Source organism: Rhinopithecus bieti, unplaced genomic scaffold (genome assembly GCF_001698545.2).
Source record: "Rhinopithecus bieti isolate Rb0 unplaced genomic scaffold, ASM169854v2 scaffold_23869, whole genome shotgun sequence".
Lineage (NCBI taxonomy): Eukaryota > Metazoa > Chordata > Mammalia > Primates > Cercopithecidae > Rhinopithecus > Rhinopithecus bieti.
Genome location: NW_016810959.1, coordinates 355,416 through 366,910, shown reverse-complemented (window position 1 = coordinate 366,910; position 11,495 = coordinate 355,416). Strand labels below are relative to the sequence as shown.

Below are 11,495 nucleotides of genomic sequence, written 5' to 3'. Positions count from 1 at the left end.
GTTCATTCTTTCTTCTGCAGGTCCAATCTACTTTTAAGCTCTTTCAATACATTTTTGATTTCAGGTATTGTATATGTTTATTTTAGGATTTGGTTCCTTTTTTAGTTTCCATATCTCTCCTTAGTTTCCATATCTCTCCTGTAATTCCTGTCTTTTTCTTTTTTATATTTATCTTTTCCCATACATTCTTTAATATATTTATAATACTTCACAATTCTTGTGGGCCAGTTTCAACACTTGTGTCATTTGTTGGTCTGCTTCTAGTGACAATCTCCCTCTATATTGTAGGTCACATTTTTCTGCTTTTTATCATCGCTCGCAAGTTTTATTGCCTTCTAAATATGGTGGTTGACACGTTTTAGAGACTTTGAATTCTGCTATCTTCCACTTAAGAATTTTTTTTTGTTCTTGGAGGAAGTTTAATCACAAGCACATCATTTTGATCCTATGGAAACTTGATTTTAGACTTTTCAGCGCAGATCTATTTCAATTTTGCCTTTAGTCCTCAGGCATAGTCCTCAGTCCTGGGAAGTAGCCGTTACTCTGAGGTGTGTCCTTTCTGGGGTTTTAATGGAAAGCCAGAGTGTTTACTCAGCTTTTCCTTTTTAAAAAGTAATTAAGTGTTTTGGCCAGGCACAGTGGCTCATGCCTGTAGTCCCAGCCCTTTCGGAAGCTGAGGTGGGTGGATTACTTGGAGCCAGGAGTTCGAGACCAGCCTGGGCAACATGATGAAACCTCATCTCTATAAAAAATATATAAAAATTAGCTGGGTGTGGCCAGGTGTGGTAGCTCATGCCTGTAATCCCAGCACTTTGGGAGGCCAAGGCGGGTGGATCATGAGATCAGAAGTTCAAGACCAGCCTGGCCAATATAGTGAAACGCTGTCACTACTAAAAACACAAAAATTAACTGAGCGTGGTGGGGCACACCTGTAGTTCCAGCTGCTTGGGAGACTGAGGCATGAGAATTGCTTGAACCCGGGAGGCGAAGGTTGCAGTGAGCTGAGATCACACCACTATACTCCAGCCTGGGCAACAGAGCAAGACACTGCCTCAAAATAAATAAATAAATATTAAAAATTGACAAAAATTATATGTATTTGTCACGTATAACATGATATTTGGAATATGTACAGATCCTTTCCATAGGAGATTAAAGAAAAGAAATATGTATACATTGTAAAATGGCTAAATTGAGCTAATAAACATTTATATTACCTCACATACTTATCATCTTTGTGGTGAGAACACCTAGAATCTATTCTCTCAGTGATTTTCAAGAATATAATACTGTACTTTGTGACTAACTATAGTCTCCATGTTGTAAACACATCTCTTGAACTGCTTCCACCTTACTGAAACTTTGCATCCTTTGACAACCATGTTCCTTACCCCCACGCCCACCTCCCAAGATCATCTAACATGAATTGATCATTCAATAAATGTTGTTAAACACTTAAAGAGCTGATTCTGATCTGTTTTTATAAGAGATATCACTTTCGTCAAAATTTCAGATATTAACTTAGAGCAAAGATTTAATAGTTTTAAAAAATCAGCCATAACAAAATAACAAAAACAATAATATAAACAAAACCAAACCTACCAATCAAGAAATTATAGCGTATATTTTCATAATTTTATAGACTGCCCAAGCATTTCAGCAAAACAAAGCCACACTGAAAAATATTGACAAGTTTGTGTGCATAAAACTGTCAATCTTGTTTATGGGAAAAAATGCAATAAGCAAAGTTAAAATTTAAATGACAAGCCAGGAAAAAATATTTTTGATTGTGTATGACAAACATGAAGTTAATATTACTTGATGGGATCTGAGCTCTGCACTGTTTCTCTAGCACAGGGCAGCTGTTGAAATCTCTGGTCAGTGCTTGCTTTCCTCTGGATTCCTTGGAATCTTGCCCTGTACAAGTGCAGCTTAGGAATCAGCCAAGAACTTGAGAGGGGTTATATACAGATTTGGGGGTTCTGCCTCTGTTGGTCTCTTCTTTCTGGAATTCCTCCTCCCTCCTCAATTTCAGCTGCTCTGGAAGCCCTGATTCTGGCCTGATTCTTCATCCCAGGCTGTTGGCCTCTTTCTGCTGGAGTTGTAGCCACACCTCACCCCACTCCCACCTACATAATTCCAGACCCCCAGCGCCACAGAGTCTGGGGAGTAACCTCAGTTACTGATGAAAATCAGTTCTTTAAATGTTTAACAACATTTATTGAATAATCAATCCTTTATTCACAGTTTAAAAGTGTAGCTCTGTCATATTTAGGTGACTAGATGTGCTGATTTGTTTCTGGTGTCGGTTCTGTTCCCTTAATCTGTTTATTTATCCTTCTGCTAGTCTCACAATGTTTTATTACAGTAAATTTCTTGAAGGAAAATTTGTATTATTTTAATTATTTTTATGTACAGAAAACTCAACGTGTACATTTAACTCAGTTTAGTGGCAAGTTCTTTAGCCTTTGCCTTTGTGAGCTTGGCGATACGAACCACAGACTTGGGACCTAGGACATTGGCGCCCCAGTAAGAGCAGATCTCATCATATCTGTCATTGTAATTGGTCCTGATACCTTCCACCAGCTTAGCCAAAGCACCTTTGCCTTCCGAGTTCACCTGTGTGAAGGCGACAGTGGCTCAGGTCTTCCTGTGGACTAGACGGCCCAGTCTTGCCTTCTCCTTGATAATGCAGTAAGGGACCCCCATTTTACGACACAGGGCAGGCAAGAAGACAACCAGCTCAATGGGATCCGTGTCGTGTGCAATCACCATTGGCTGAGCTTTCTTGTTCTCCACCAAGGTGATGACGGTGTTAACTCCTGCTTGAAGGACAGATGGTCTCTTAATGGGGACTTCCCCTTTGCCAGCAGTTTTCTTCTGGGCTGAGGCCAATAGCCTCTGCTTCTTCTCTTGCTTTGTCTCTGGTCTGTACTTGTGAGTAGCTGTTTGTTGGTCCAGGGCCTGGGTGAACTGGTTAATCGCAGAAGGCACTTTCAGCTGCTTATAGAGGATGGCTCTCTGCCTCTGCAACCTGATATAGCGGGGCCATTGCACAAAGCGGGTGATGTCTCTTTGGGGCTGGATATCCTGTCCAATGCCAAAATTCTTAGGCCTTTTCTCAAACGGGGGATTCACCACTTTGTTGGCCTCCTGCTTCTTCATGACAGCAGAGGCGGGAGCCACCTTCTTCCCCTTGGCCTTCTTTCCTTTTGATATCTTGGGCAATGGGAGGAGAGACTATTACAGTAATTTTACGGTACTTATTTTATTTGTGTCTGGCAAGACATGGGCCTCTGCTTGTTCTTTTTTTCTTTCTTTTTTCCTAAAATTTCTCTAAGGTTTACATGTATTTAACCCTGCAGATGACATTTACAATTAACTTCTCAGTTAGTTGTTTATAAGGTTCTTGTGGCGTGTGGATCCTTTGAGTCCAGGAGTTCGAGACCAGCCTGGGCAACAAGGGGAAACCCCATCTCTACTAAAAATACAAAAATTAGCTGGGCATGGTAGCCCTTGTTTGTAGTGCCAGCTACTTGAGAGGCTGAGGTTGGAGGTTCGTTTGAACCCAGAAGGCAGAGGTTGCAGTAAGCTGAGATCATGTCACTGTTTGTGTGTTTGTGCTTATGTTCACACTGCATTAGATGAAGGGTTATTTTGAGAACTTGGATACAGTAGGGTGCTTTGGAACTTGTGGGAGAGTAGAGGGGACGGGATGGGTGCAGCGAGATTGCAGGAGGCTTCCATTGCTGTGGTTCCGGCAGCAAAGCCTCTCTAATGGGATCCACCACTTCTCTAAGGCACCTGCCCTCCTCGTTAGCCCCCAGCCGCAGACTCCAAGGCCCCGGGATAGGTGGGGTCAGAGAAATGCAGGGCTCTGGCCAGAGGGACCCTCGGCAGCGCTCTGCGGTTCCCGTGAGGCCCAGGCAGCGGTTCTGGCACTCCGCTAGCATCGCTCTCAGACTGGAGGGCGCGGAGCATACACAGAGCCGTTTGCCTGGGTCCACGCTCGGCTGTCCTAGCTCACAGGGCGACATCGGGGACGCCCAGCGTCCGCCCTGTCCCCCTGCGCCGCGTCTGAGCAGCCAGCCCCAGCGGCCGGAGGGTCGCGTTGGTTGGGGCGTGGGGCAGCTGGAGGGCTGAAGGTCCCCAGCGCCGCCTCCCGGGCGAGGGGCGGAGGCGCGGATCGCCGAAGTCAGCTCGCCCCAGGTTCGGCACGCTGGAGCTCGAGTGCATCCCAGGGCCCGCCGCATCCGGCGCTGGCTGGCGGCAAGTCCCCCAGCCTGTGGCTCCAGGATGCGCTTAACGCCGTGCCCCATACCCCAGAACCCTCCTTAGAAACAGGCGCACCCTGCCACGCATTCGCCATCCCCCCCAACACACCCCTACAGGGCCAGCCTCCTGTTTACACTGCACACAGTAAACATTAGCCCCCCAATCACCTTTTTAAAATTGTGTGCTCTTTAGGGAATAAGATTTCAGTTTAAATATTTTGGGAATTGATTTCAGAGCGTGTAATGGGGTAATCTTAGAGCAATAATTTTGATGTATTCAAATCAACGTAAACATTTCTACAAATGGTGGAAAAGGAGAATCACCTCAATTAAAATCGGGAGCTACAGACAGACACCAACTGTCACCACCATTGCTTAATATTGTATTAGAGATCCAAACAGATGAAATTTAAAAATGAAATTAAGTGGCATGAACATCTAGTAAAAACAAACAAGGCCATCTATTGTTCCTATAATTGGAAAACTAGAGACACAAGTTTTAAAAAAAAGTCTGGAGTATGTGAATTTGGGAAGTTTGCTCAACCAACCTGAACATGCCCAAGGAGTGTTTGCCTACTCTAGGAACAAGAGCCTTATAAATAAATTTCGTAAGAAAGCTACACAAATTTTATTTTAGACAAACTATAACATGGTAATGAAACAGAACAGTTCACAGTTAAGTTACGTAAACATCTGTTAAACTTAACAAAGTCACTCAATCCATATACGATGAATTAAAACTACTTTAAAAATAAATAAATAAAGGGTGTTGCTTAAGGTTTGGAAGGGGTTTTGAAGGATCTATTTGAACTTTGATTGGGGCAGCCAAGATGATTATTCCAATATCAGCAGAGGACTTTAACCATAATTGATCAGGTACTACCTTTAGCAGGTTTTGTAATTTTCATTACTCAATAATTCAGTGTCTTCTATGGCAATATAGACTGCAATTAAATTAGCTTTTGAAAAATTTGTTATGTCTAGTAACTCAGTTTTATCATCTAATTCTAAATACATTTTCCTTTTTTGGGGAGAAAGAAATGTATTATATAATTCTTTTTCTATAAGATGGATGGGAGCTGATTCAACCAAAAGGAAAACATAAGTCCCTTGTAAGTGAAATAGCTGAAAAGCTACAGGCTGAGATTTATAAGCCAATACAGGAGTATTTGTGACACCCACCATTTGAATTTTTTGTTTACTCCAAGGAATGAATCTTGTAATAAGGTTAGATGTATTATAGATAATGTGGCTCCAGTGTCAACAAAAGCTTATGTTCATTCTCCATTTAAAATAATTTTTTTTCCCAAAGTAGAGCCAGGGTCATAAGCACAAATATTTAATTTAAATTTCCTGAGAAAACCAATTTCCTGGTCCTGGTGAGAATCAGGAAATTCCTGAACTATGTCTTTAAGTTTTGCCTTTGACCATGATTGAGAAACTAGGGTAGGTTCTCGCCTACCAGACACTGGCTGTTTGAGAAATGGAGCAGAAGGAGGAGGAGGAGGAGGTATATCTGGGCAAGGTTACGTAGAAGGGATTAAAGCAACATCTGGGCCCCGAAGGGTAGCTAAGGAGGATAAAGAGGAAGGCAGGAGATAATTAAAGGATAATAGAAGAAATAAAGAGACAGAGGAGCTGGAGGGAGGGAGAATAAATTTCAGCAGTCTTTGAATTTCAGATTTTTTTTTTTTTTTTTTTTTTTTTTTTTTTTTTTTCTTTTTTTTTTGCAGAGGAGTCTTGCTCTGCTCACCCAGGCTTTGGCAGTGCAGTGCCGGATCTCAGCTCACTGCAAGCTCCATTCTCCCGGTTTACGCCATTCTCCTGCCTCAGCCTTTTTTCCCGGAGGTAGCTGGGATTTTACAGCCGGCCCGCACCTCGCCCGGCTCAGTTTTTTTTGCTATTTTTTTTTTCAGTAGAGACGGGTTCACCGTGTTCGGCCAGGATGGTTCTCGATCTCCTGACTCGTGATCCTGCCTTGTCTCGGCCTCCTCAAAGTTGCCTGGATTATTACAGGCTTGAGCCACCGCGCCCGGCCTAATTCAGAATTTTTTAAGACAACTTTTTGTTCTCTTGTAAAGAAATAACTTTATTATAACCTCTTTAGAAGCATCCAAGTATCATTGAAAATAACTCTCCCAATTATTTTGTTTTATCTTATAGCTGGCTTTTTCTAATTGAGCACACAATTAAATTAGTTTAGGCATTTCAAAGGTACTACATTTTGTCCACTGCAACTTAGGATTTTCTTAGGTCAAGTAAGACCATTTTTCCAAATATTGATAGGAGGTGGTGCCATAAGTATTGTACATAAATCCAGCTGGAGTTTCTAAAGATGGATCTTTCTTAAAGAGGACTCAGTTTTAGATGGAAGATGGACCATAATTTGGATTTTCTTTTTAAGTGACCAAAGACTCAAAGAGAAAGATGTTTTATTTTTTTAATTTTTTTAATTTTTAAATTTTATTTATATATTTATTTTGAGATGAAGTCTCTCTCTGTCACCCAGGCTGTAGTACAGTTGCACTATCTCAGCTCACTGAGACCTCTGCCTCCCAGGTTGAAACGATTCTCCTCCCTCAGCCTCCCAAGTAGCTGGGATTACAGGTGCCCACCAGCATACCTGGCTAATTTTTGTATTTTTAGTAGAGACAGGGTTTCACCATGATGGCCAGGCTGGTCTCGAACTCCGCATGTTGGGCTCCACCCACCTTGGCTCCCAAAGTGCTGGAATTACAGGTGTGAGCCACCGTGCCCAGCTGGAAAAGATGTTTTGGATCTAGTATTCTGCTTAACAGGGATTACTCCTTGAGGTGTCACCCATGAGTCACTTCTACCCTCTTAGGTGTTTCAGTGAAACCCAGACATTTCTGGGGGCTTAGGGCCCTGGGATACCAACCCTTCATGTGTGCCCAACAGGTTAATCAGATTTCCCCATATGTTCTTCCTTGGGGTTTCCCTGTAGGGACCTTACACAGCAGAAGCTATGATCTGTGACACTCCTGTGTGGCCTCAGTTACCTAAGGTGCCTTTCAGGTGGGAGGAACAGTGGCCGTTATTTAGAACTGTCTCAGGTCAAGTAAATCACATCCTCAGACAAAGCCTTTTATGAACTTTTGGTCACTCGAAAAGAAAATCTAAATGTCAATTTTAACCAAGCTCCAAAACCTGGCCAGTTTAAAACCTCACATTTAGCTTAAGCCACAAGCATTCACTTTCTCTTTTTAAAAAGAAACTGCTTTCTATTTAACCAATTTTTTTTTGAGACAGAATCTTACTCTGTCACCCAGACTAGAGTGCAGTGGTGCAATGTCAGCTCACTGCAATCTCCACCTACTGGGTTCAAGCAATTCTCTTACCTCAGCCTCCCAAGTAGCAGGGACCACAGACATGCATCACCACGCTCAGCTAATGTTTTGTATTTTTAGTGGAGATTGGGTTTCACCATGTTGGCCAAGCTGGTCTTGAACTCCTGGCCACAAGTGATCCAACCGCCTCAGCCTCCCAAAATGCTGGGATTACAGGTGTGAGGCACTGCACCCAGCCCCAAAATTTGAATGAGAGAAAAGTTGCAAACTTTAGCACGTGAAACAGACAAAATCTTAACCTCAAAGGAAAGTAAAACTACAAACTTGCAGAAGTTTGTAACAGAATCTCTGGAGAAATAACAATAAAGTGACTACCTCAAAGCCAAAAGTTGAGCTTCAATTCTAGCTCTATTGACTGCGGAATTGGGTTGCTTGAATGAAGTCTGACTCTCAGCCAGAATTAGGAAGATATGAAACCTGAGAGAAGTCTTACCAGAGACCCCCGCCAGCTCTGATGAGGTCAGACGAGTAAAAACCACTCATGCTGGTACCAAACCTTCGAGTGCCAGCAAAGCAACGAGGATCACAGGAGGCTTGCTTTAGGTCCTATCTGCAGTTGCCAAAATGTCAAGTTAAAATAATCAAAAGGATCAGAGTCTAATTTAAAGAGAGTTTATTCAAATACAAAGTTTGAGGATGGCCCACTCAGAAACATCAACTGCGAAGAGATGGAGGCAGTGTTCTGAAGTAGAGAAATTAGGGTTTCATTTATAGATGCAGAGACAGAGATGTTTTTAGCAGGATTACAACATTTTTCATATGAAGTTGGCACATACTTCCAGCAATTTGATTGATGATAGGCAATGCATCCTTTTTGGAAAGGGTACATTTAGCATTTTTAATATAATGGTTGTAACAGTCATGGGTTTTCTGTCATCTGGTTTAGGCAAAGCAGGACAACAAAGGGGAAGTTAATCTATAACAAGAGTCATTAAATAAGAAGGCAGGAGGCTTTTGTCCCTGATATAATTTAATTCTCTCTAGTCATTGTACAGAACAAAAAATAAGAAAGCAAGTTAATCTATAATCTGAGAAACAGAAGTTGGAACCATATGTGACTAAGATCACATTCACATTTCTCTCAAGGTTTAAAGTGGGTTTTTTTGGGTTCCAACAACTTTTAAATTATATTTATTTTCACACGAGAAAGCAGGAGGGATGGGACCGAAAACTGGCTTTCAGTGCTATTTCATTTTTAAAGAATGTGCTTGCATCAAGTAGATAACAAATGAAAACCACAACAAACCCAGAAACTCCCTTGTTCTGACAGGAGCTCTCACGCATCAATCTCATCATGTGGTGACTCGCCCCTGTCCCCTGCTGGGGACACAGAGTCCTTGGCGGGGACGCATGGGCAGGAGCAGCTGCTCTTCAGACTGGTGTGAAATCGTAGGCTTCTGGTCCTCGGGGAGAAGCTGTTAAGTTTTTGCTACCAGAACTAGGATTCTAGGAGGCTTTTAGATGATCAGGAAGAGGCTGAGACTCCTGGTGGGGACTCCTGCTGGGGAGTTTCTGGACCGCAGCCCTCTTGGTGTGAAAAGAGCAGAGGACAGGGCCAGGCTAGAGGGTCTGCACTCTAGGGCTGGAATTGGGACCCAGCTCTGGGCCTCCACTCTCAGTGTCAAATGTAGGGGCAGCCCCAAGCGTTAGAAGTCGCCCTGCACCCCGGCAGCCGCCTCTTGGTCTCTGTTTCCCATGCCGTGCTCTCTGCCCCACCCTCCTAGGAAGGCCCAGAAGCTTCCAGTCAGGCCTGCAGCAAAGGCTGCTCCTGTCCCTCCAGTGAAACGCTGCCCCAGACATCACTCGCCCACTCAGGCTGTGCTATGGGGGCAGCTGCCACACTCTGGGGTCCCCTGGTCTCCCAAGGAGTCCCCACCCTCACAGAGTGTTGGTCAGCTCTTCTAGCTCCTTCTAGCTCTGAGGAATTGCAGTATACCTAAGGAAATGGGAAGGCCAGAGTTGCAGCCAGGTGTCGGGGCTCAGGGGTCTGAATGGACAGTGAGGCCTCGAGGACCAGGTAGTTCTTTCAGACTCAGGCTGGCTTGGGGGACCCAGACAGAGCAAACAACCAGGCCTGCAGGGGGCCAGGGACTTGGTGCAGGGCAAAGCCTAGGAAGGAACAGCTCATAAGACCCCCAGGCAGTTCTTGGGGAGACCCAGAGGACTCCATCCCTCCCCGTCGCTGCCCTAATCATAGCTCTGAACACCCCTCATCTTCTTCACTGCTCTTAACTTTTTCTGTGCCAGGAACCCCTTTAGAGTCCTGTGTAGCCTATGGAGTCCTTTTCAGAGGTGCTCTTATTTTATTGTATTTTAACATCTTTTTATTGAGACAAGGTCTTGCTCCATCACCCAGGCTGGGTGCAGTGGCATGATCACAATTCACTGCACCCTCAACCTCTCGGGCTTGAGTGATCCTCCCACCTTAGCCTCCCAAGTAGCTGGGACCACAGGCATGCGCTGCTACACCCAGATAATTTTCTGTAGAGATGGGGGGTCTCACTATGTTGCCCAGGTTGGTCTCGAACTCCTGGCCTCAAGTGATCTTCTCACCTCAGCCTCTGAAAGTGCTGGAATTGCAGGCGTGAGCCACTGTACCCAACCCCAGGAGTGCTTTTTTTTTTTTTTTTTTTTTAACTAGAGTCTTGCTCTGTTGCCCAGGCTGGGGTACAATGGCACAATCTCGGCTCACTGCAACCTCTGCCTCCCAGGTTCCAGCGATTCTCCTGCCTCAGCCTTCCTGGTAGCTGGGATTATAGGCATGTGCTACCATGCCTGGCTAATTTTTGTATTTTTAGTAGAGACAGGGTTTCGCCATGTTGGCTAGGCTGGTTTTGAACTCCTGACCTTAGGTGATCTGCCCACCTTGACCTCCCAAGTAGCTGGGATTATAAGACTGAGCCACTGCGCTGGGCCTAGGAGTGCTTTTAATGCATAAGACAAAATACATAGGATTGCAGAGTAAGCCAGTGACATTAAACTGTTGTTACCAAAATATTAAACAATAAACTTGTAATCAGGTAAACTATGTGCTTCTTCATTTAACGAACCAACCACAGAATCTGGTGGCAGGTCTATGCAGGACTGTGATTTTGAGGTAGTGATGAACAAAACCAATATAGCAAGTTATCTGCAACAACTCTGCTGTCATATAGAAGAAGTGATGATTCCCATTGGTCACAAAGTCCCAGGAAGACTACTGCAGAGGTTTTGCCCTTGTTCATAATGGAGGGAGAACCTACATTTCAGCTAGAGGTTACTGCCCTGAATTCTACCCACAGACACCAGGCCTCCTGGCCCCTCCTACCTCATAGCTTCAGCTCCTGTGCCTGTCTGCCCTGGGCACCAGGTGCCTGGATCCTTCATCACCACTGCTTCCCCACACTCTTCAGAGGCTTAGGTCCTGGCAGAGGCCTGAATCCAGCTTGGGCCCCCAGGCTGCAGGTCATAGAAGAGGGGAGAGTTTGCTCCCTGGCCCAGCCAGAAAATATCAGCAACCTCCAGAGCAGAGATGGAGCTGGGAGCCAGGGGAGCTGGAGCGAATGAGGAAGGGGAGTGGGAAACATGTTAGATCCATGTAGGTATGTGGCTGAAGGCTGGCTGTGACTTTGTGTTACACAGCATTTTAAAAAATCCCAGTGTTTAGGCTATATATACCCCAGGCCAACTAAATCGGAGTCTCTGGGGGTAGGCTATCATTAATAATCCAGGTGGCATAACTTTTTAAATTCCCGGGTAATCATCTTGGGGATGTGCTGTACAAACATGGAAGCCCCACGGGCACCAAGATGTTGCCTCTGCTGCTTCAGCAGCCCTTGTAAGATTGGAGCCTGGATTCTGGGTGAGGCATAAG

General features: G+C 44.4%; 1 pseudogene; it reads right to left on the bottom strand.

Annotated features, from left to right (window-relative positions):
- Positions 1-2,436: 2,436 nt before the first annotated feature.
- On the bottom strand, positions 2,437-4,319 carry LOC108542967 (60S ribosomal protein L7a pseudogene; annotated as a pseudogene).
- Positions 4,320-11,495: the final 7,176 nt, after the last annotated feature.